Source organism: Nycticebus coucang, chromosome 9 (assembly GCF_027406575.1).
Source record: "Nycticebus coucang isolate mNycCou1 chromosome 9, mNycCou1.pri, whole genome shotgun sequence".
NCBI classification, from domain to species: Eukaryota; Metazoa; Chordata; class Mammalia; order Primates; family Lorisidae; genus Nycticebus; species Nycticebus coucang.
In genome coordinates, this window is record NC_069788.1 from 63,010,047 (window position 1) to 63,036,764 (window position 26,718).

At 40.8% G+C, this 26,718-nt stretch overlaps 1 long non-coding RNA gene across 1 annotated transcript in view; it reads left to right on the forward strand.

Moving 5' to 3' along the window:
- Positions 1-2,394: 2,394 nt before the first annotated feature.
- The window catches only part of LOC128593115 (uncharacterized), a 113,182-nt gene continuing 88,858 nt past the window's right edge, over positions 2,395-26,718 (forward strand). The window contains exon 1 of the long non-coding RNA XR_008382261.1: positions 2,395-2,672. This is a non-coding gene — a long non-coding RNA (uncharacterized LOC128593115). The remainder of the gene's footprint in view (positions 2,673-26,718) is intronic.

A 26,718-nucleotide genomic window follows, 5' to 3' on the forward strand; every position in this document is an offset into this window, starting at 1 on the left:
GTGAGGTACAGAGTAAGAATTCATTTGATTCTTTCTTACCTGTTCTCATTTGAATTATTTTTAAGTACAGATGATGGCGATGATGATAAAAGTGATATAATTTGCATGAAGTTCATAAGGTTTATTGCCTCAGACCCATTCTTAGACAGTGAAGTCTTTTAACACCCTCTATATAAATGATGAGCTGATGCTGAGAAATGATTATGTAAGATTATACAAGTGGTACATGCCATAACCAAAACTTGAACCCAGATATTTTGATTTCTGACTTCTGATCTCAAGGACCTTCTTCCACACCAGACATAATAAGGTTTTATCAAGACTTCCTTTAAAGACTAGATCTCATCCAGTTAGCATGTTGTTTGGATGTAGATGATAGTGGGGAACTTAATAATGCTTAAATGAGATAAACATCACTAAATCTTTTTTAAAACATAGCCTGTAGGTTTAAGCTGAACCCTAGTCAGAATCTTGAAATTCTGAATCTTGAACTTCTGAATCAGTAACCCGGCGTTTTAATGTGAATTGTCTGTACCATTTTCAAAAGATAAGATAATAAGCGTATAAACCTACCTGCTATTATAAAACTCAGTGTGGTAGAATGAGACGAGAATAGATGTACTATACGAACAAGAGGGATCTGAAGAGGCAGGTTTATGTAGATACTTAAAATATATTTGACGCCATCCTTTTGACAGGAAGGAATGTCTTTAAAATCTCACACCACGGAGAGAGAAAAAATAATCAGCAGTATCTCTTCTTTTTTTTGAACATCACAGATTCATCCTTCCATTTGAATGCTCAGTCACTTGGTATACTCTGGTTTTGATTCACAAATGAGTTTTCAGAAACTATCATCCTACTGTTTCTTTTTTTTTTAAGAAAGATTTCATTTTTTCCTATGAACACTCACACACAAATCATGAAGACTTGAGATGGATACCTCTAAATCTTCCCATTGTCCCAGCTTAATTTAAATCTTATGCTATCTCCAAAATCTGAAAATGTTCCGGTTCCCTTAAAATAACACTGATTAGTAGTTACAGATTCTAAACTGTTTTTGTAATCTGAACGTCACAGATTCATCCCTGTATGTATCGATTCTCCAAATATTTATGGAATGCCAGCCACATGTATGCCCTGCACCAGAACAGGAAAACATAATCCTTTATCTACAAAAGCTCACAGTGTGAAAGAGTTGGTTTGGTGGTTAGTTTGCTAAACATCTTGGTTTTTTTTGAGACAGAGTCTCACTTTGTTGGCCAGGCTAGACTGCCATGGCATCAGCCTTACTTATAGCAACCTCACACTCCTGGGTTCAAGTGATTCCCCTGCCACAGCCTTGTGGAGAAGTGGGACTACAGGCACCCACCACCATGCCGAGCTGATTTTTCTATTTTTAGTAGCAATGGAGTCACCCAAATTCAAGTAATCCTCCCACCTCAGCCTCCCCAAAACATCTTGTTTCTTTCCCATAGAATTCCAAATCTTATCTCTGTGGATATAATTGAATGTTGTTTGAGTGATTTTTCTTGCTATAGTGGGCATCCTGTTCATTGGCCACATTACAGCTTGATGAGTTGTTTAAAAAATAAAAAAGAAAAAAGAAAGGGGATCTAAGAGTGGCTTGACATTTGGTCCCCTAAATGGGGCTGCCCTAGTGATGCTGCAAGAGATATAATACTGAGAATATTTTCCATAGTTAGGGGAAACATATCTTTGGCCTATTAGAAAGATAAAGAAACGGGAAGATAATGACCTTTTAACCCTTTAAATAACCATGTTTCGGTCCAATTTTTCCTTGTTTTCCCTGAGAAAGAGGGGTGGGAAAGAGAGAGAGCTCAACAAACTCCACGTTTTTTTTCAAGTATACTATTTTCATTTTTTGTTCTTTTTTTCTTTTTGAGACAGAGTCTCACTGTGTCTCCCTGGATAGAGTGCTGTGGCATCACAGCTCACAGCAGCCTCCAACTCTTGGGTTTAAGTGATTCTCTTGCCTCAGCCTCCAGAGTAGCTGGGACTACAGGCACCCGCCACAACGTCTGGCTATTTTTTGTTGTAGTTGTCATTGTTGTTTGGCAGGCCCAGGCTGGGTTCCAACTCGCCAGCTCCGGTGTATGTGGACGGTGCCCTAGCCGCTGAGCTACAGGTGCAGAGCCTCAACTGTACTATTTTCAATCCTAGATAATTTGTACAGCTGAAGTAGCATATGCTTACCTGTAAATGTGAAAAGAAGGTGTTCCTATTTAATACTTAGAAAAGATTGACTTCAATTTAAACAAAAGGAAAATTCTCGAGAGCCTAATGATTCATGAGTGGTAATTATCAAGAAGCAGCCATTTTGTTCTCCATATTATTGGCTCTTAAAGGAGTCTTCTTTTCTTTTAGGCCTTATTCTGTCACACCCTGCATCCTTTTTAGCACTGTGGATCAGCTTAGCTCACAGAGAACCACTAAGGTGGGGCCAAGAGGAGTTAGAATGAGGACTTGGGGCTGGATTTCTGGAAGGGCCTCTTGGTGATGCTAAGGAACCAGCTTGGCTTCAACCTTTACCTGGAAAGTCCATTCCCAAGATTGGATTTTGATCCCTGTTGCTGGAGCAGCCTGGTCAGCATTTCTGCAAGGTCCCAAAAGGGAAGGAAGCTATTTATTGAGCACTGGATATGGAGCTGGTAAGTTGTATGTTATTTTTAATGAAATGTTAAGGAATCTTGGCAAACTCTTAGCCTCTCCATGTTGCAGATAAGAGAGATTCTTCGTTGGGATGGAAGGTAGTCAGCTCAGAGTTACTCTGCCAATAACAAACTTGCTGGCTTTGAACCTGAGTTTCTCTGGGTAATAAATTCATGCCTTTGCTACCACAGCACATTCCTTCCCTTAATTCAGAGAGCGCTTGATAGGCCACATTGCCACTGGCCGGGAGAACCATTTGACCTCCATTCCTTCCATTCCCTAAGAACCTGTGCATTTGTATAAACTCTGTTGCATTAGTGATTAGTCTAGCCTTTGCCTGCTTGACTCCAAGCATATGAGAAAGAAGAGCGGGATTAAGCAGGTAATCAATACATTACATAACTCCAAGTGTTTGCTATCATGGAGGGGAACAGTTCTTCAAGGACTGATTGTTGGTTGTTTTGTTTTGTTTTTCTCTCTTGCTTCTTTTTCCTTTTTTAGTCGTTATATAGCTACAGCAGTAATTGCCCACAGATACAAAAACTGCCTTTACTTGGTTTACAAATACTTTTAGTCTCAACCCCTTTTTCAGAAATACTCTTATGTGAAACCTCACTGTACAAAACTGAGAAAGGAAAACTTTGTTAGCATAATATATGTTAGATTTCAATGTGTTATGCTGACTTACAAAATCAAGAAAAAAAGAACAATGAGGCATTGTGATGAACACAGAAATTTAAAATCAGTGTTATGGATGACAGCTGCAGTCTTCTCTAACTTCAGTTTCCAATTTATTTTCTTTTGTTGTTTTTTTTTGTTGTTTTAATGTTTTTGCATGGTATTGAGACAATCTTGGTTCCCTAAAAGAAAGAGTTGCAAATAATAACAGGGTGTTTATTATTATTATTAAAAGGAGTTATCTTGCAAGGTCAGGATATTTTTTCACTTAAATTTATCCACTTAAAACTTGTTCACTTAAAACAAAGGGAAGAGTAGAAATAGCTTGTTTCAAAGCTGAAATCACTAACAATATAAAACTATTTGCATTTTTTAATTGGTAAGCCTGCAATTTGGAAAACCAATGATAGCTTCCTCTAGTCTAAATCTTCTATTAGAGGCAGAAGACACTTTTTAAATCATAACATTAATGAGATGTTCATTGATATCCTTAAAGAAAAAGGAAGGGGGAGAAACTCATAACCCTGAGGGGCCATCTATTTCAGAAAGAACAAATTTGCTTTGTTTTACATGGTGAGTCTGATCTCAGACTTTGACATTTGGCTACTTTGAGTAGGATATCTGTGACAGTTCAGTGCTGATATTTCAATTTTAGTGCACTATTTTTTGTCACACATTCACTTATTAATATATCCCAAAATTCACTGAAGTTAAGAACTCAGGCTGTTTTGTCTGGCCTTAGTCAGTGATTGAATGTGAGGTACTCATGCTATGCCAGAGTGCTCACTTGTGAGCGAATAGACATATGGAGAACTTAAGTTTATATTTAAAAAAATGAGGGTAGAGCTCCAGCCTTTATAATTAAAGAATGTTAAATACATGCACTGAGATGACAGGTTTCCTTTATTTTAAGACATGCACAAACCTGGCATTTTGCATTGGCCCATTAGTCTCCCTTGAGTCAGAATGGAAGCTGCATTTGATTACCAGGATAACTAAGAATCTAACTTCTGGACAACTCTGCTATGTCCTGTCACCCTCACAACAACAAACAAGTCTCACCCTCACAACAGCAAATAAGTCAATTAGCAAATATTGATGATACAGGAACTTACTGTCAAAATGAAATAAAGGAACCCCTTCGTGCAAGTGAAAATGCTTTAGAATGATTTCCTCTGGAGATGTTAAACACGCATTGGTTGAGATACCCAGATGCAAGTCTGGGTGGGCTTTCTTCTTGTACCCTAGTCTAGTTCAGTGGTTTTCAAATTTCAATGTATGTGATAATTACGGAGCAGGTAGTATCAACAGAATCTTTGCATAATTTTCCCTTGATCAGCAATTTTTAAGGGAAATTATTCATTGAGCAAATACTTATGGAGTGCCTTGTCTGTGCTAAGACTCATGACTGCTGGACTTGGACCAGGGATGAAGAGAAGTCAGCTAATGGAGTGGTACAAAAACACCATGATACAGACAGAATAACTCCTGGTATCCAGTAGTACAGTAGGGAAATTATAGTTAACAGTAGTTTATTCTGTATTTCAAAATAGGTAGAAGAGAAAACTTGGAACATTCCCAATACAAAAGATAATGTTTGGGCGGTGCCTGTGGCTCAAAGGAGTAGTGCGCCAGCTCCATATACTGGAAGTGGCAGGTGCAAACCCGGCTCTGGCCAAAAACTGCAAAATAAATAAATAAATAAATGTTTGAGGTGATGGATATCACAGTTACCCTGATTTGATCATTACACATTGTAACAGGTATCAAAAGATCACTTGTCCTCCTAAAATATGTTCAACTATGAATAAATAAATATCAGAAAAGCACCTTAATTCTAGTGTAGAAGACCAGTGTTAAACTAAGTGGACTATATGGTATAATGTCCGCTGTGAATGCTCTGGGGCACTTACTCTGACTAGAGAATGATGGGCAGAGATATGGATGAAGGGAACTCATGTTGTGATGGCTGGAAAAGCATTCTAGGTAGGAACAGGACTGTACCTGAATGTGAAAAAGGACCAGTGTACAGAGGCCAATGTGCTGGAGCAGGGCAAAGGAAAGAGGCTGGCAGGGTGTGGGATGAGATCCTGTAGGGGACCAGGACTATGGTGTTTACCATAAATGTGAATGGAAGGAAGCACTGAAAGGTTTGAGTAGGAAGAGTATTAGGATCTGATTCTCAACGTAAAATCTCAAGGATAATTTTAACACCACATACTGTGCACGGTGGAAACTTTATTTTTAGACCCTAACCCCTGCTTTAAGTGCTGTTCTACTATATGACACATCAAGTTTTTTAAAATTACAGTTACTAAATTCAGTTTAAAAATAAAATACAGATGCTTCAAAGCCTATTGGTAGAATCTTCAGGGGTTTTATTTAAACAAGTATAAAAGCTACATGCTTCAATAAAGTTTAAATTCTAAATCCCATATAAAGTTTCTAAGACTCTAACTAACATTTTATTTATTTTTAATTAATAAATTATTATTATTATTATTATTTTTTTTGTAGAGACAGCATCTCACTGTGTTGCCCCACGCTGGTCTTGAACTGGCTTCAGGCAATTCTTCCGCCTCAGCCTCCCAAAATGCTGGGATTACAGGCTTGCGTCAACATGTCATACCACTAACATTTGAATAATAATTACTAAGTTCTAGTTCTGTCCCTTCCTGCTCTCCTATTGTTTATCAATACCTTTGCTATTAATGGCTGTTTCTGATAGTTCATCAACCTAGTAAACTATATTTGCTTACCAGGGAAACTGAATCATTCAGCAGACTACTGGCTTCTAATGATAAGTGCCAGCATTAGAAAGAAATCATTGTCTTTCAGAGTAAGGGAACCCTCTTTTAGGAAAATACCACTTGTGAGTCTAGGAATGGTTATTGAACTAGTGTTGTACATGGGTTCAGAATCACATTTTTTCCTCAGTGTTTTGCTTTTATCTTCTCTGTCATCAAGCTTGCCTTCCATATGAGCTACACAGTTGCTTATTGATAACATACCAAAAGATTGTATTTTATTGAACTGAAACAATAGCATGTGAAGGATAATTTAGGTTTTTGTATGGTTCTTTTAGTAGCAAAAATAATTTTTAGATTAAACTGTAGAAAGCCCTTTGAAAATGGAAATAATTTATTTCAGGCAAATAATTAAAACAAAATAGAGTTTACATAAGACCTACATCCATAGTGTATGTAAACTACAGGGTGTCACTGTGTTTTACAAAATTTCTGGGCTTCACTCCCAGGAATTCTGATTCAGATATCTGGGGTTGGATAGACTTTTAATTTTAAGAAGAACCCCAAGTAGATTGACATGGGGAATGTTAATGAGCACTTCAAACGACAGCTGTGAAAAACCATGTTTGAGAAACACTGCTGAATTACTGAAGGAATTTTAACTTTATGTTATAGAAAATATTAAACACATTTGAGAATAAAATGATGGTAAATTAATTCCTTGTCCCCATCACCCACTTCCACAATCATTGACATTGTTTCATCTACCCCACCCCTGCATCATATTATCTGTAAATATTTTAATATTTACATAAAAGACTTGAATTCTTTTTCCTACACAAAATTACACTATCACTATCACACCTAAAAATTAAGTAACAATAATTTACTTAACATCAGTGTTCATATTTCCCTAGTTGACTTATGAATAACATTTGTTTTATGTTGTGGGATTTTTAAAAATATTTTATTTGAACCAGGATCCAAATAAAGGTTATTTCTGTCTCCTAAACCTTTGTTAAGCCATTGTTGGTACCATCTCCATCATTTTTAATGTTCCAATATTTTCTGTTACAAAACCAAACCGATTGTCTGGTAGAACTTCCTGCTGTCTGGACGTTGATGATTGCATCCATGTGATGTTCATTGCCAAGCATGTTCCTACGTCTCCTGCATTTCCTGGGAATTGCTAGGAAGGTCTGAAGGCATATTTTAGTTCAGTTTTTTATTTCAAAATACTAATTTAGGGAGTACAGTTGTTTTTGTTACATGGATTATCTTCTGCAATGTTTAAGTCATGGCTTTTTGTGTGCCCATTGCCTTCATTTTACCCAATAGGTTAAGTTTTTACCCACACTCCCCACTTCTTGGTTTCTCATGTCCTTCATGTGGCATTGTGCCCATGTGTACCCATTGTTTAGCCCCCACTTATTGGTGAGAACATATGCTGTTTGGTTTTTCATTCCCAAGATACTTTGCTTGTGATAACAGTCTCCAGCTCCATCCAAGTTGCTGTAAATGACACTATTTCATTCTTTTTCATGGCCGAGTAGTACTCCATGGTGTAGATAAACCATATTTTCTTCGTTCACTCATTAATTGAAGGGCACATAGGTTGATTCCATGTCTTTGTGAGTATGAGTTGTGTTGTGATAAGCATGCAGGTGCAGGTGTCCTTTCCATAAACTGACTTCACTTCCTTGCAGGTGTGGTTTTGTTTGGTTTTGCTTGCTTGCTTTGCCTGACTACTTTCATAGTTGGTGTTACGGATTTCCTTCAAAGGTAATGCTTACTTGGTGTCTCCTTTTGCAGTGAGACTTTTCTCTAAATTGATAAATGTATTAGGGACTGCACAGTGGTGGCAGTCTAACTCTGCTGCTCTTTGTTCATTTATTAACAGGAACCATTGTTGGCAAAGAGAAACTTCCCCACACCTACAGTTGGTTTATTCAGTGCTTCAGGTTTTGTATGAGAAATGGGGTAAATGCTTGATTCTTTTCCTTTATTTACCAATTTTCAAGATAAAGTTGGTTTATAAGGCCCTCCCAAGTCACCATGTTTTAAAAGTATGATGTGAGCTCATGGTTTGAAACATGAATGTTCAAACCGTCTCATTTCTGACCATGGTGAACCCATGCAGTTTGGCTGCTAAATCTTCTCAGTACAATGCTGATTGTCTTTGATAGTTTCCTTGCTTTCTAGTATGACAGTATGTTCCTGGTTCATCTTGTACGTTTCCTGCCTCCGCCCTAGGATCAGCTTTTTTCCAAGGAGCTTTTTTCTCCTTTTAGTGAGAAATGATATTTGGAGACCACAAGTTGGCCCTCCCCCTCCCTGCAGGGTACTCATTACAACTGGGCAGACATTGTTTCTCAGCCTTTTCAGTGGAGATAGCCAGAGCTAAGAAATCTATGTCTGTATCTCTTCAGGTATAGATAAAGATAGATTGTGTGTATGTCCGTTAGTAAGAAATATCATGAGTTTACAGTAATGTAACACGAGGCTTTTACTTAACTTCATTTTTACTTCCGTATGTTCTTTCAAACTGAAAATACCAGTTCTCACTCACCCCAACACAATTTTACTTATTCACTTTATCCCACACTCACTCACAATCATTTCTGACACTCACAATCATTTCTGAATAAAAATGCCAGTGATACCTACACAATGTACTTACCAAAAAACTTTTCAAGTTCTTTGTTTGTTTGTTTAGTTTTGTGTTGTTCTTTATCATGGAACTAGAAATATGCAATTATGTTATAGTGTGTAAGGGACCCTTGGACTAGTTCCTCTCTATGTATTTATCCCAGTAACTGGATATACATTTAAGTTCACTTATATTATTTTATGAGTCATTCTAAAGAGACTCTTAGAAAATTATACTTGTTCAATTATTATGTAAATTATTTAAATTTTCCTGAGATCAAACCCACAAAATAAGATAAAGTCATTAAAGTCCGTCTTTTATGCCTGTCCCCTTTGTTTTCCCTTTTTTCTATGCATAACCATTTTTATATAGGTCTTTCATTTTTCTTTATAAGCAGTTACATTAGATTCTCTGTAAGTTGGCCACCCAAGGGACTGTAAAAAATTGGTCAGTGTATGGAGATGGTCAACATAAGGAATTAAGCCTCCTGTACTGATATATACATGGGGTGCACATCCAACCTATAGAAATTAGGTCCACTTAAGTACGTGGTCAGTGTAGGGAGGTGGTCAACTATGAAGGTTCTACTGTGTATCATTTAAGTAGGCTTTTTTTGCTCCTGTGGACATATTTAGATGAATTATGGTCGCCATAAAGTTCGTGTGCAGTTTAAAATAGTGTGCAGGGCTCAGCACCTGTAGCTCAGCAGCTAGGGTACCAGCCACATACACCAGAGCTGGCAGATTCGAATCCAGCCCAGGCCTACCAAACAACAATAACAACTGCAACCAAAAAATAGCCGGGCGTTGTGGTGAGCCCCTGTAGTCCCAGCTACTTGGGAGGGACTTAAGCTCAATGTCTTGCTTAAGCCCAAGACATTGAGGTTGCTGTGAACTGTGATGCCATAGCACTCTACCCAGGGCGACATAGTGAGACTGTGTCTCAAAAGAATAAAAATCAATCAATCAATCAATCAATCAGTAAAATAGTGTGCAACTTAAAATTGCACACAAACTTTATGGAGACCCTGTATAGTACACTTAATGCCTCTGACACTATTTTTTTAGCTGTTTATTGGTTTCCTATTATGAAAATGTTGAAATTTTTAGTAATCCCTTATTTTCTCATCTCTCTCCATTTGATGTAAAGTAATGTTCATGGACTTCCATTTAATAGCTATGTCAGTAAGCTTATTCTCTTTTCTTTTATATTTCTCCCTGTGTTCTTTTTTTAATCATTGTGCTGTCTCTCCATGGTGGGCGCATATAGCCATTATGTAATTCTGTATATGTAATATTGTTCTCCTTATAACTGTGTTTCAGAAATAGACCTGCAGCTGATTATGTGTTTAATGCCCCCCCAACCCCTGGCTTTAAATCAGTGCCTCCCCAGCTATACTGGTTACCTGAATCCTATCTCTTGATTATTAAGGAAGGGTCTATAGGAACAATGTTCTCTTGGTCCTTGCATATTCATGACAGGTGGTTGAAGACCACTTGGGCTGGGTTTCAGACCCTCGGCTTAGTTGCCTTTCCCGTGTGAGTATCGCTCTACTGACTCTAGCATAAAGCCTGACGCTTGAACAGTCTGATGACACTCTAATTTTCTGTTCCTTTTATTTTACCTGAGTGTCCAAAGGATTCCTTTGCCTTTTTTTCTCCGTCAGTTTTTCCAGGTGCGTGATGTGTCCTTCCACATACAGGTTCCTATCTTTTTCTGCTTCTGGAAAGTGTACTTACGTTACTATTTTAAGTTTTTGCTTGGTTTTATTGTTTTTAGTTGATTCTTCAGAGACTCTTATGACAATGTTATGTTAGGTTTTCTGTGCCTGTCTTCCCTTTCTGAGGCTTTCTCTTGAATGCTTTCTTCCTCTCTTTCTGATGTTGGAAGCTCTCCTTCCCATTTTCTGGTACTCCCCAAGCATTATCTGTTGCACATATTCCCTCCTGTGTTCTTTCTTAATTTGGTCTTCACTTCGGAAATGTTATTTTTTTGTTTTACTTCACATTCTTTTTGAAGTTCTTTTGCCTCTCTGTGTATCCAAGTTTTTTTTTTCTCTGATTGATTCATTTCCAAGTTTTTCCATTCTGATTTGTGTTCCTTTACATCTTATTTTCTCAGTTTCTTTTAGCTCTTTTGCAGTATTAAAGTTTTCTTCTGTTTCGTGGGCATGTCTCTGTGGTAAGAAGGTTATTCTGATTTTTTTTTCTTATATTAACTGTGCACTAGATTTGACCACAATCCTATTTTGTGATTCATTTTTAAGTGGAATGAATTTTCCTGTATATTTAGGGATCAGGGAGGGACCAGAAAATCTTTTCTAGTTTCTAGGTTTCTTCTGCAGTTTTGGGATATGACCAAGTAAGTCCTACACTTGCTGTCTCTTCTGCTTCCCCACACTTTATCTGCTTCCTTGCTGCCCTTTGATCACATTATGACTACTACAATCAGGATTCTTCTTTCAAAAGCTTCTCTTCAGGGTGGTTCAGTCATGGAAGGACATTTGGTTTTGTTTGTTTTGATAGATTATTGGCTCCATATCCCCTAATCCCTTTAGACCTTCCTGTCCTTCACTCTAGGAATCGGATTCTGCAGGACCCCTTGCCAGTGAGGCTGCTGTGCCCAAAATAGCTCGTCAACCTGCTCAGGGCCTGGTGAGGACCTTTTGGAAATTTGGGGGCTGCTTGTCCCCAAACCTTCAGATACTGACTGACCCCCTCCGCCTTTCTCCTGTACCAGTATTGCTTCTGCCTGGCTCTGTCACTACAGCTGATTTGGCCGTACTGTTCCCTATCTTCAAGTTCATAGACTACATAATAACCTAATTTTGTTTTGGTGTTGTTTATGGGTTTTGGGTTGTGTGATCCTATTTTTGCCATGGTTGTCATCATGTTATTATTGTGATTGACAGGGAGGAGGAGGGCAGGGCTTCTGGGAGGTTAAAAAACTATGCTGCCTTTCCTTCCTCCCTTCCTTCCTTCTTTCCCTCTTTCCTTCTTTCTCTCCTTCCCTCCTTCCCTCTTTCCTTCCTTTTTCTTTTTTTGTTGCAGTAAGGTCTTACTCTGTTGTCTAGACTATAGTGCCATGGCCTCAGTTTATCTCACAGCAACCTCAAACTCCTGGGCTCGAGCTTGGAAACTCTTCTGCTTCAGTCTTCCAAGTAGCTGGGGTTACAGATCCCCACACCACTGCCTGGCTAATCTCTTTTTAGTAGAGATTGGCGGGAGGTGGGGTCTGGGGGGTGTCTCACTCTTGCTCAGACTGTTCTTGAACTTCTGTCCTCAAGCAGTTCTCCTGTCAAGATCCCCCAGAGGGCTAGGGTTATAGGCATGAGCCACCACGCCCAGCCCTATGCTGCCTTTAACACGGGTGCATCATCTTTCTTAAATCACTCACTTTAAATTTTAACAGTGATTGACAAGTTGTTTTTGCTGAATACCATCCTTCTGAATTAAAGGTCAAGTATTTTACAAATGTGAAAAGTTTGGTTTCAATCATGTATTTTTAGTGAATATTTTATTAAGGAAAACAAAGCAGGAAAACCGTGAAGTGGCTTGAGAAACAACATTATCACTAATCCTTACTGCTTCTTTTTTTTTTTTTTTTCGAGATAGAGCCTCAAGCTGTCACCCTGGGTAGAGTGCTGTGGTGTCACAGCTCACAGCAACCTCCAACTCCTGAGCTCAAGTGAGTCTCCAGCCTCCGCCTCCCAAGTGGCTGGCGACTTAGCCGCTTGAGCCATAGGCGCCTGGCCGCTAATCCTTACTTCTTAAAGAGAAAACTCCCTACATTTGTTATCTGTTTAAAGCAGGTATGTCGGAAATGAAATTGTTACAGTATGGAAACAACAGCTGCTACGACTCATCAAAAAACACAATATGAATCAAGTTGAGGCTGGGTTCTGACCATGGATGCTGGATAAATGATAGCTGTGAGGTTTCAAAAGCCCCATGAGTCATCTGGTATGCATTCTGATGGGCAAGTCAGGGTCCCCCCCCCCAAAGTCTCTAGCTCTGAGAATCGACTTATTATAACTTTAAAAAGGTAGTTGCCAAATTGCTGTTGACAGTCACATGCTTCTTTTTGGTTTTTAATAGATAGTTATACACAAAAGGAACTCTCTGCTTCCAGTTTGTCCTTTGAAATTCTTTGAAGCCCTATCTACTGTGGAAGACAGGACTGGCAAACGTGCTTCTGTAGTATATGTTAGGTTTAGTACCTTTTGGCAAAGGGTCCTGTTTCCTGTGAAGTTTAAATTTAGATCCACTGAGAATCTGAGAAATTCAGGAATGAAAGGGGAACTTCGGAGTTTCCACTTTTGGAAGCTTTCCTCATTAAATTCTGTTAATGACTCTGTTAGACCTGATTTCTGTCTTACGAGAGAGAGTCCAGAATAGCAGCTTTAACTGCTTCTTCGTTCCTCTTACAGAGTCATTTGTTCATTCAGCCTTGACTGAGTGCCTCCCATGTACCAGGCTGAAAGGCCTTACGCACAGGGCTCAACCTTCCGCCCCACTTGCTTCTCCCGCTGTCTTCCCATCTCAGTACCTGGCCCCTCCCTCCTTTAGCAAGATGGTAGATGCTGTCTTTAATGCCTCTGTCTGGTCCAGACTGCCATCATCTCTTGGCTAGAGTTTGCCAGTGGCCTCCTAACTTATCTTTCTGCTAAGACACAGCTGAGGCCCTGTCATTTCTCTGATCAAATCCCTTTTGTCTCACACCTCACTCAGAGTAAGAACAGACCTTTTTCTATAGGCTTTTACCCAAAAGTCACTGTCTGCATGAGGTCTTTCTTGATAAACTTTTAAAAATGGTAATCCAAATCACTCCCCAGCCCCCCTCTCTCCTTTTTCACCCTCCTTAGCATCAAGTACCACTTATCAAAAAAGATTTCATTATAAATCTTTTTGTTTATTTTCCGGAGGGCAGATAATTGTTGTTGATGATGATTGCTCTTTCTCAGTGCCTAGTATAATGCCTGCAGATAGACACTTGATAAATATCAATTTAATTGGTTATAAGGGTGTTAATAATAATAAAAGACTAGGCTTTATTGAGCAACTACTATGTGTCAGACACTGGGCTATGTGGTTTACATGTTATCTTATTAAGTCTCACAGCAACCTTTGCTTTAGATCTGATAGCTAAGTTGGGCCTCCAGAACATGAGGCTTGACAGTCTGTCTCCAGAGCCTGCACCCGTAACTGCTGTGCTCTGTGGCATCTGAAAGATGACTCAGTACGTTCCTTACCCAACTCCAGCTTGCCTGTTGTCTGATACCATCTGACCTACCTGGTCCCTTCTTCCTAATGCAGTTTCCAAGTGCCTCCTTGTACAGTGCTCTACACAACTAAGTATTGGAGCTCCTCACGGCTTAGCCTTTGGCTCACTTCTCTTCTCCAGTGAAGTTTTTTCCTCCAGATGGTCTCGTGTAGACTCATGGTGTCTTGCTGGACGCAGGACTTCTACAACCCCATCTCCAGGCTGGATTTCCCCTCAGTTTGGCACCTGTATCTCTGACTGCTTACGCAGCAACTTTATTTGTATATCACAAAGGCACCTGATCTCAGCATGTTCAAAGCCAAAGTCGTAACAGTCTCCATCCCACCAAGCTTTGCGCACCTTCAGTGCCCCCATCTCAGCCGTTGGCATTATCTACTTCCCCAACACAGATGCCTGGAAGTCATCCTACGGCAATACTCTTCCTCTTCCTCTGTATCTAACATGTCACCAAGTCTTTCTGATCCAGTATCTTTAACCTTATCTTTTGAGTCAACCCCTTCTCTCTAGAATTGACACTATTCTAGTTATAAAACACTGTCTCTCTGGAAGCCCCAACTTCCCTGGACTTCTTACACAACTTTCAACTGTCTCCATCACCTTTTATTCTTTTCTTTGACAGTTACATTCACATGCAACCTAATGTATTTGTGTGATTATATCATAAATATATTTCCCCCCCAACTAGAATATAAACTCTATGAGAGCAGGGAACTTCCTGTTTTCCCCATTCAATCCTTGGCTCTTAGCAGCATAGTGCTGGCAGATAGAAGATACTCCATAAGTATTTGGTTTGTTGAATGAAGAAATGACAAGCTGAGAGCAAGGGAAAACGAAGAATAACTCAGAAGCAGATAGAAAGCTGTGCTATGTGGCGAAGCACTATCATGAATGTTATTGATAATACATGCCAAGTCACCAAAGAAAGGTTAAAATTTACTTATTATCTATTTAAAAAGGAAGACACATAAAAGTAGAACTAAACAAACAGATCTCAGAAGAATTTTCCTTCAGTAAGCAAAGTTTTAGAAAGGGAAGAGAGATTAAGTTAGTTTATGTCATTTCCCAGTAACACAGATCAGTGTTGACATCCAACCGTGGGGACTGATACAGCGCATTCTCACCCATCCGTGCCAACAGAGGTGGAGGTAGCACGGATAATTGAAAGTACAGTGAATAACGAAAGGGATGGATTGATTTGCTTGCCATCTCCATGGAGGAATTGCCAGAGAAGCTAAAAATGGGCAACGGGGAAAGGGAGAAACAGTAAGAGTCTTGGATAATCTTCCACCGGATAATTAAGACTTCACTGGGTCTGTTTTGATGTGTGCACATGTTTCTGTACACAGAAAAGGATGAACCCACAAATATTATAAATGCCAATTTCTGAAGGCTTTTGGAAAATGTAACCCATAGCATATGGTATCAAATTAATTTGGGGTTTTACTTGTCTCAGTCTGATTTGACCACATTGGATTCTGAGATAATAGTTTGGCAACTGTGTTGGCAGAATGCTTTTTTGTAAGTTTCTTAATTTCACTAAAATTCTCTGAGGTTAAAAGGTGTGTTGTGACCATCCCTTGGGACATGAGGAAATGGCAGCACAGAGCCACTTAGTGGCTTGCCTGAGCTCTGGCAGTAACTCCCAGCAGAGCCGTGGAGACCCAGGTCTACAGACTGTGCCTCTAGCCTCACCATTTCTGCTTTTCCTTTGAATGCTTTTCTTGTTACACTTTTGTTCTGTTTCATGCCGCTTAGCGCAACCTGTTTCATCCTGCTGCCTGTCACAGCTAGGCAGGGGAAGGAATTTAAAACAGAATGGATTGTGTCTGACAGTAAGGAGCTGTACAGCTGAATCCTACCAAGACAACGTGGCTGCAGTCCAGTGGGGTTAATACTTGCAAATGACATTTTATCACAGCTTCACCTGGCCTGCACGCAACAAGGAGAGACATTCTAACCTGGAGAGGAGGTTGCTGGTTTTTTGCCCACCTCCAAAATATCCTAAGAGCTTTTGATTCTGCTTTCCTTCAGAAAAGCCAACAACCATGCAACCTAATTTCGAACAGCTGTTTCTCCTGCAGTCCAGGTGAAATTTGGGGTTATCTGCTAATTTTGCTAACGATGCTATTAAAGAAATATTCGAAAAGTATGGATCACTGATTACTTCTCCACAGAGGTATTGAGCTCTAATGACTAATTGTGGTAGACACTGTACTCAGCTGCCACAGGAACTGCAGAAGATTCTAGACTTTATTTCATAAAGTATGTCTGTAAGACACTGTCTGCTACTTACGTGATTAATATTTCAATATTTATAGACTTTAAAAAGGTTTCTTCAAAGCTGCCTTTCTCACCCAGTTCCTAAATCTGATGCACAAAGGAAAATAGTTTGGTACAAAACCCCATCATGTCTTCATTGTATTGATACCACAGATAAAGTTAATCCTGCACAGTGAAAGACCTTCTCTGCATGTCTTTCAAGCACAGTATTATTACTGAATATTCACGCCGAACTGAGAGGTGAGGATTGAACTGTGTAGTGCCTCAGAAAATATCAGAAGAGTTTTAAAACATTAGTTTTGAGAGATTGAAATACATAGAAATTCAGAATGTTTGAATGTCAGCCCAGACGTTGGCAGGCTTCCATTCAGATTTTGCTGTGAGTAAAATGTGTAGTCAATGACTAGGTTCAAGCCCTTTGTAGTTTATAAGCAATATCTCTGCTTTTTCTCGATCGTTGGGGGGAAAAAAAAAGAAAAGAGAAAGAAAGAAAAGAAAAAAGAAATAGGTTAAGCAAAATTTGTGATGGTGCTGGTGTGTGCACAGACATGCATGAGGCCTCCGCATATTCCAAACTTGGAAAGCATATTTTAACAGCACAAGTATATCTACGTGTCTGATCTGCATCAGAGCCTCTTTTTTTTTCCTCTTCCTTGCCTGCTTTTTAATTATATAGTTTAAATGTTTTAACTATTAAATCTGTTTGGTCTTCAAGCTGTAAACATCACACGCAGCTAATAAGCTTTAGGAAAGAAAAGGAAATTGACATTTAGTATAAAGGTTCTACAAAACCAATGAAAAACTATGCAAATGAGCTATGGAACAGACAGATTTGCATATCCTTGTTGGTTTCATGATGATGTTCTCAGCATGAGCCTGGCAGACTTGCCTTTTTACCTCTTGGGATGATGCATGTACTGGTGGTAGAGCCCTGCAGGGTCAATTTAACAAGTGTAACATTGTGATTTTCCTTGAGGTTTCTCAGAAGCACCAAGCAAAATGCAGCAATAAATAGGGACAGGGGAAATCGATTTTTGAATAAATACTTTGGGAGGAGGGGAAAAAGGGAGGGACATTTCATTAATATTTAATGTTACCAAAGTAGGTTGAGCAACTTTTAATATTAGTGCCATTTGGCATTTCCAAGTAAATATATAACCCAGCAGTACTACCACTCTCTTGAGACCCTCACTTTTACCACCAAACTCCTGCCCGGAGAGAGACTGGTTCTCTTTTGCAAATGGCCTTTGGCTCCCACTAGGTTGCTCTTCAGAAAAACAGTCCAAAGACCCTGCTTTTGCCCTCATCCTATGAGAATGTCTGGGGGAGGTGGCTCATGCCTGGAATCCTAGCACTTTGGGAGGCTGAGGCAAGTGGATCCTTTTAGGCCAGGAGTTTGAGACCTGCCTGAGCAAGAGTGAGACCCTGTCTCTATCAAAAAATAGAAAAAAATCAGCCTGGCATGGTGGCATGCACCTGTGGTTCCAGATACCCAGGAGGCTGAGGCAGGAGGATCACTTGAGTCCAGGAGTTGAGGTTGCTGTGAGCTGTGAGGACACCACGGCAGGGGTGACAGAATGAGATTTTATCTCAAAAAAAAAAAAAAGTAGCCTAAAGGCCAAGTTGTCTATTTATTTAATTAATAATTTGTATGTGCTAGGCATGAGAACACGAAAGCACAATTACATAGTGGCTAAGAAAGATTTTGATGTCATCAGGATCTGGATTTGAATTCTCTGGCAACTCTCCCTACCTTAGTTTCTCACCCATAAACAAGGCTGATAAAGTAGGTTTAAACGAAAGTATGCAAATTGTTACCATACTCCCTGGCTTATAGTAAATCCCTAACAGAGGTATCATGGATTTTGTAAATGCTTTCAAAATTGTAATCAAGTTTTACTTTTGTAAAATTAAGGTAGGTTTCTTCAGAAGAAAAAGGAAATGAAATTCACCCCTAAGATGTACTTGGAGAATTTTAGAGGGTCTTTTCCAAGTTGTTATAAAGCACTTCTGAAGTAAATTTGCCCATTTCTGCCCACACCAATCTTATAACATTCCAGGAATAAAATCTGCACTCGGGTTTAAAAATAAAACTGGTGGAACAAACTGAATTAGAAGTCCTTGGCAGACATCCCCCCCCAGCAGAATGTTCTCTCAATTGGTGGTATCACAGTAAAAGAGATGTATATTTTTTAGTCTGCCCTTCCTCCCCAATTCCTTCAGCCAGTTGTAATTCTCTATTCTAAAAACCCAGCATGCTTGGATTTCATCTCAGTGCTCCCTCTGGTGTCTACACTCCCACCCCCACCCCCCACTTCCAAAAGAAAAAAAAAAACCCACATCCGCACAGAGCCTCTTTCCCAAGAAAGTGCGGAGGAGAACTGTTCTCTGATACCGTATACGTGCATTCCGGATTGTGCTGAGGAAGGTCACGGAAACACAAGAGGCTCTGCTGTTTTCAGTTGTAAAGACTGCCAAGAAAGAAAAAAAAAAAAGAAGCTCAAAGGCATTTGAATTTCTCCTGTCTCTCATTTTTTTTCTTTTTATCTATAAATATGCAAACCTTCTTTAGAGAGGCTTTTGATAATGTGTTAGCCCAGCAAACACCATGAACCTTGAATGTATTCATAACTCCCAAATCCCAAAGGAATGACTCAATCAGGAGAGTTAGATAAATGTGGTTGGCAAAATTGGGTAGAGAATCTTGTTATTACACACACACACACACACACACACACACACACACACACACACACACACACACACACACCAGCCACCCCACCTCTATCATCACCATAGAAATTATGTAAAGACTAGACATTCTTCTCTCCCTTACACAGGCAGTTTGTATCTTTCCCAAAAATGGAAGGGGAAAACGCTTTCTTTGGCTGAACCATATGCAAAAAATTATGGAACATCTGTGTAAGTAACAACATACAACAAGACAAATTATTGGTGGTAAAAGGCAAAGCCCTTGTTTCAAAAACATGTCTGGAGATGGTGTGTATACAGAACCTTCCTTTGTGCTAATTACTCATAATAACTGTCAGCTTTGGGTACCACAGGCTGGGCTGTTAATGACTAGTGGTCCTGGTAGGGTATTCTTTCCCTTTTCTTTTTTTTTCTTATTCTGCCCTCCCTTCTTCCTTCTTTTTTTTTTTTATTGTTGAACAAACCATTTTTCTTTTTCCCAGTAGTTTCTGGAAGACCAAAACAGAAATGTGGGTGATTTAGTGACACATGATGCTTTGAAATATACTAGCAGACAAATGACCCCTTCGCTTCTGATCTGATGATTTTCTTCCACTTGTTGTTTAAGGAGTATGGGGACTGCCGGTCTGAGTATCTTTTTAGTAAATGTCAGGGATTTTTTTTTTCCTCTCTAACATTTAATTCTATTCTGAGTCTCAACACCCACCACAAAAACAATGTCACTCTGGGTGAATGTAGTTGCTTGCTTATTTGAGACTCATTGTCGTATTTCTGAATGGCAAGCTTTTCAGGCACATGTACTTAAAATGTAATGTGGTAGAATGAGCTTCCAGCTAGGAATCAATAGACGTGAGTTTGGGGTCTCTGTCCCACACTCTGACCCTGTGATTCTGGGAAAAGAACCCTGGAACTGTTTGTGCCTCTGCTTGTCAGGGGAGAGGCAGTAATCCCTGCTCACAGTTTTTATGTGGATCAAATGAGGTTAAATGGTTAACTGGGCCTAAATTTAAAATAGAGCCACGTGGCCATTTGCTGACTAGATGTCACAAACCCTAACCCTAACCCTAACCGAGTTCTCCCTACCTTTTTAAAAACTTTGGGACTTTCAGAGCTTGCCTGAACCAACCAATCATAGCTCATCTACATCAGCCAATCAGGACTTAGCTATATTAACCAATCAGAACTCAGCTGCATCAATAAATCAAAAGTAAGCAAGTTTCAGTCTTTCATTTGCATAAAGAGATCTGAATGGGAAGTAAGGTGGGAGATTTTGCTATAAAATGCAAGCCTTCCTCTCTGAAGGCTTTGTCTCTGGTTTGCAAATTGTTCACTTAAAGTCTCTTCTTTAAAAAAAATTTCAAAATAAGGCTAGAACCTGTAGAAATACAAAGTCTTTTTATCATAAGGAAACTCTGATGCTATTGTTAGTATTTTTCATGCTAAAAGTCCTCTAAACATGCCATTATCACTTACTGACAATTTTGTGTGTGTGTGAGTGTGTGTGTATTTTGCATTGCCAGTGTGAAACTTGGGATCACTACAGTCAATAAAGAAAAAGGAGTTTGAAAGAAGTGAGGGATGTCTCTTTACGGGAGAGACATAATAGGACAGAGAATTTAAATCTGGAGTTTTGAGGAAGACGTAGCCATAGTGCAGCCCAAGTGCCTCCCCTTTCAGAATCGTCTCTGCTCTCATCTCCTGGTGAGGAGGGAACAAGCACAGTATCAGGTGACCTCCTCCAGCCTCTCCAGCCTCTCTTCCCTCAGCTCTCCATTGGCAGCCTACATTTCAGCTAAACCCAAGTCCATAGTGATTCCAACATTCTCAGCACGTTCATAGCCATGTTGCCTTCCTTCTGACCCATCCCATCAAGATCCTTCCCACACTTCAGGGCCCAGCTACCACCCACCTGCTCTTCCACCAAGCCTTCTGGTGGAAAATCCACTGCCACCTTGCCTCCTTTGAGCTCCCAATTCCCTTTATTTTTTCTTCATTACTTACAGCATGCATCACAGTCTGCCTCATGGTGTAGTTATATAAATGTGTTAGCAGAGAAGGGCAGCCCAGCCTAAGACAGTTGGGTGTTGGCTGGTGTGAGCCTGCTCAGGTTCCCATCCTCCTCTGCCATCCAATGGTGCTATAATCAGGGTAAGTACTGGAGCTCTCTGTGTCTCGTTTCCTTATTTGCAAACGTGGCTTAATAACAGCTACCTCACAGAGTTGCTGGGACAATTATATGAGTGCCAAGCACTTAGGAGAGTGTAAGCACTTACAGAATACTAGCTATTAATAGTCCTGGTATGCCAGAGACAAGAGGCCATGACTTGTTCATGCTTTTATGGCTTGAAGCTATATTTTACATGTAGAAAAAGACCTGGTCTATAAGCATCAAAGTCCATATCACATACATTTATCAACATAAAAATCCATTCATTTGAGTAAACTCAGTAATTCAAGAGGGCAAAGGGCCCCTCCCCAGCCCCATCTGTCCTGTCGCTGAAAATCTGCAAGGAATTCTCAGAGTGTTTTAGAACAGACTGTTTCGAAACAACCCCAGAGCCCTGTGGAATACATGTTCAGTCCTCTTTCTTTGTCTGCTTTCTGTTTGGTCTTAAACTGTTAGCAGACCTCCATTATAAGGCACGCATCCTATGCTCAGTGTTATTTTGCACAAGCTGAATGAAAAAAGCATGGGAATTGAATCCTACCTGCACACTTCCATCCGAGCATCTCGGGTCCTGGAGACAGTTGAGGTCACTTTGAAAGGGCAGCCCTTGATGTTCTACTCACACTTTAGAAGTATTTACAGCACATCGGTGAAGGGGAATATGATAAGCCACCTATAAGGGCTTCTGAGAGATTTTGTAATAGTACTGTGTGTGAGAGAGAGTGTGTTTGTGAATGTGTGTGCACGCTCACGCACTTAACCTTCATTCAGGAAGCAAAAGAGTAGTTTTCCACTTGGAAACAGCTAACTCTATATAAAGTTTACCTCGGTGGTTCTAATTTTGCTTCCCGTGGGCATTTGGCAGTGCCTTGGGACATTTTTGATTGTCACGACTGGGGAGGAGCTACAAGCATCTAGTGAGTAGAGGCCAGAAATGCTGCTAACCACCGTGCAGTGCCCGGGACAGCCGGCCCCTACCACACGGAGTTCTCCAGAATGATAGGGGAAGAGTGCCGAGGCTAGGAAACCCTGGTTTGCCCCAACCTACAAAGATCAATGAGAATTCCTGGCAAGGAATGCCTACCTCGTTTATACCACAGAGTGCATGGGCCCCCAGTGAAGGCCACATGGAGGTCTGCCCCTAGACCTAGACCATGCACTTCCCAGGAATTCTCCCTGCTCTTCCCCCTTAAAATCCAGTCCAGGAGAATACACTTCATGGGCAGAGGGAGGCTTTGGGTGAGGGATGTCAAGGAGCTTGCTCTAACTTTGTCCTCTGCTCGCAGATTATTTCTTTAGTCTCCATCCTGCCTTATATTTGTTTTTTTCCCATTTGCTTAGTTTTATAGTTCCATGAGACCAGATATACCTAAGAGCTGGGGAGGAGTTAAAGCAACAGGCTGATGTAGAGTGGAGGGAGAGGGGAGCAAGAAAATAAAAAGAGGGAGAGACAGGTAGGCAAAGAGAGATGGATGGTCCTGGAGTTTTCAGTGAGAAGTTTTGCCACCAGTGCCTCTCCATTCCTCTCTCTCTAACACACACACACACCCTGCCCCACAGCCACATGCAGGCCAGGTGGCTCCTGCTTACATACATGGCTCAGCGCTTTTACTCTCTGGCTAAGACCATTTCACACATGAACAACACAGCCTCCTCCTAGAGACTTGTCATCCATCTGCTTGCAGAAGAACTGTCTGTTTCCCTCCGAAAACTAGTCCAATCAACATTTTCCTTTGGCCAGGGTAACTTACCAGCAGCTCCTCCATAAGGCCCATAATTGCAATTTCTTATTCTCATTTGCCTGGCTGGCTTCACCCTTCTGTCCTCTCTACACCTTCCTACAAGTGCCCCCTCCCCTCCTTTCCTGTTAAAAAGCCCTGTCAAATTGAATGACAGAACCAACTACCTTCTCCCCAAGTGGCTCATTACTCATAACTTCCAGGCAATATTGCCTTCTGTCCTCAAAGGGTTTGCAGATCTTTTTTGCTCCAACTGATCCCCTTTCCAGAGTGAGACAGTAGATGTGTGCCTTGCCTCGCACCCTCTCTGAGCTCTGCCTCTGTAGCAGTGTTGTGGGCCAATATGCCACCGAGTCTTTACTTGTGATCTCCTTCTTCCTGTCTTCTGCCATATGCTCGTGGCAGACAGTGGTTAGTATCAGTCTGCGAGCATCTTGGGGCTAGCTGTGGAGTCTAACTCCGATCTCATCGTGCTGATACGTTGCACGCTTTCTGTTTGTTCTCGAACAGAGGGTCATCTGTTCCGGGATGTGGAACAAGAACTCTTGATATTGCAGCTGTGTCTGTGGTTGAGCCAGGGACTGTGTGATGGGTACGGGAGGACGAGGCGCTGTGTTGGGTTTCAGGGCTTCTTGGTCCCACTCCCTTTTCCCCAAATAACTTCTTATTCTTCAATTGTGAAAATTGAGTAACACAAGCAGGAGAGAGAGCATGACTAAAAAGTAAAGCTACCAAACTCTTTGGTATTTACGAAATAAATGTCTGTGTTTTGGGGGACTCAAATTACAATCGAAATGTTTTATGAACACATCTGAAATCTACTGTTTTGAAGGAAAAAGAAAAACATGAAGGATAGTTAAGAGATATGGGGAGAATCTGCAGGGTCTAGGGGTGAGAATGTTTCTCTGCACTTCACTGCTGGGCAGCCTAGACCTGTAATGAGACTTCTGTGTGAGCATAATGTTTGAGCCTTCCCAGATAGTTAAGGGGTAAACACCATTCAAATTCCATTCACAAAAAGGCATTTTATCCTAGCACTTTGAGAAGCTGAGGCAAGAGGATTTCTGGAGTCCAGGAGTTTGAGACCAGTCTGAACAACATAGCAAGACCCCATCTCTAAAAAATACATATATGTATATGTATACAAAAATTAGCATGGTGACATGTGACTATAATCCCAGCTGCTCGAGCGGCTGGAGTGTGAGGGTGCACATGCCACTCTAACCTGAGCAATAAAGTGAGCCCCTGTCTCAAACAACAAAAAAAAAAGTCATTTTAAATTAATGCACTTGGGTGTAGTGTCCAAGTGCCTGGTGGGGGACACTTTGGGTAGGCAATTTGGCACAGGGAGTTGAAGCACGGTCCCCTTTTTCCCAAATGCAAAATTAGCAAGTACAGAGGGATCCTGAGACAGAAAGCATTTGTAAAAATTTATTTTTACTGTTGATAAAATCAAGCATCTGTGCACTTTAAAATATGAAAGAACTAGGAGATCTAGTACTCGGTAGCATTTTAGAGGGAAGAATGGCCATGGCTGGGATATCGCTCTACTTTTACTTAGCTGAGTGTATGTATAATGGTAATAGTCTACAAGGTTGCCAAAGCCGTCATTCATAGAAGGTGCTGAGTGCAGGATGCAGCAGAGACATCAGTTCAGATCCAGCGCTATCAGATGGTTCTGGAAGGTCCTCAGAAGAGATGCAACACCAACAGTGGTGATACCGGAATTTCAGGTTCTTGGTCTCCGCGATTTGAACTAGGGACCACAGGATCAGTGGTAAGTCAGGATTTATTCCCAGAAACGAGAATTACAATAACTACAAAAACTTAACCTCCTGAAAGAGAGAACCCAAGAAACAAGCTCTCCTGCTCCCTCTTCCAGTTCTGTCTTTGGGCTCTCTGCTCCGGGTTTTATATAGTGGCAGGGGGTTATTCTGCTAGGGCATGGGTCTTGTCAGTTACAGCCAGCTGTCCAATGAACTCTCAGGCCTTAGAAATTGACATGAAATCCACCAGCCAAAAGTGCAGGTGGAGGAGACAGCAAATTGCCAGGTCTCCCTCCGCAGGTGTCAGCCCTTCCAGCAAGCTGGTTCCTCCATGCGCAGGAGCATCTATACTTCCAGGGCTAAGGCAGCAGGTCATGGTGCTGCCTTGTCCTGCATCAGTGGGATTGCTGCTGGCCCAGACCAGAGCTTTTCTGAGTCTTCCTGAATGTCCTGCATGGTCCAGCCTGTGGACTCCTTCAGAGGCTCCAGCTGATCTCTTTCAATGCCATGGCCATTGAGATCTTCCAGAAGCTTACTTAAGCACCTGTCCAGTTGCCATTCTGAATGGGAGGGGAGACAAGGACAGCACAGAGTATTTGGAGAACTCCAGTTTATTCCCTGTGAAACCGCCGCTCAGTGCTGGTTTGTGCCTGGCAGTGCACACACTGAAGCGTTGAGCGTAAGTTGACTAGAGACTGTTATTAAACGGCTGAAGGTTTGTCGGTGTAGCCTAGGGCAAATAGAGAGAGGGAAAGCCAGGCTCTCAACAGGCAGACCCACAGGAAAACCTTTCCTGTGCTGTGATTTTCCAGATGAGCTCTGAGGGTAGTTCACATCACAGAAAGCTTGTGTGTACAGGCTCCACTCACCGCACATTTGCACACCTGCCGCCTGTGTGCTGCTTCTCCCTCCCTTTGTTGGAACCCATAGCTTTGATTCTACTTGGAGGAGCAATGATGATATAGCAACCATCCAAAGAAACTGCCAGTCAGAAGACCGAGTTCCAGGCTCTGCTCTGCCACCTGCTTTCCATCCACCTTAGACAAACCACTTAACCTGGTTGGGTGTTGGTATTTGTGGGTTTTCACACCTCTCTTCTAGTCTTACCTGATTGCCAGGAGGAATAAGAGTGCTTTGAGGGGTTCAAAGGACTTTATATCATAAATTCCTACAAAGCTCTATAGGCATAACCCTGGCCCCCGGGTTAGCATTCTCATAAGGCTAGTCCAGTGGAGAAGTTTCATTTGTTTCTGTTAAGTAAAATGACTCATAAAACACCATTATTTGTCATTACAATTTGCATGTGGCTGCATTGTGCCAACAGTCGCAAGCCGGCTACTAGAAAAATCCTATATTTACTTAGAAACCTTTTAATTTAATTTCTGTCCACTCATAAAACTTTGTCTCCTCTCCTGCCCTGTCCTCCCCAGTTAACTCTTGGGAACTTGTAGACAAGACTAACCCCTGCCCACTCTAAATTAGTTCTAGGAGGCCACCCCACCAAAGCCAACATTACAGCCAGGGAGCAAGTAACTGCAAATTCTCTTTTAGATGAAGACAGAGCCTTAAACCCAGACCAGTAGACGAAACTTATCGCTCTTCCAATATAACATATTAGAAGTCTTCGAACCAGTGGTATTGGAGATGTTGGGAGCTAGTATTCCTTGTGAGTTAAAGCACTGGAACATCACAAGGACCCAGTTCAGGGGGGTTGGTTTGTTGATTGACTGATGAAAACATATAAGTTATTTAGGAGATTTCTGTATAGGAGAGTGACTGGAGGCAAAAGAGCATAACCTTCACTGATCAATCACTGGTATCTTTAGAATAATGAGAGCTATGGTCAGTAGGTAATTAGATCTTGCTAAGTAAAAAACAGTGTGGATGGGGCAAACTGAAGTTGTAAAAAATAGCCCAGTGCAAAATGGCAAGAAGAATTTCAAGGCCCTTAAGTTCATACTCAGACAGTAACTGATTGGAGACAGCACTCCAGTTTTCAGACTTGTTGGCTAATAATCAGAGA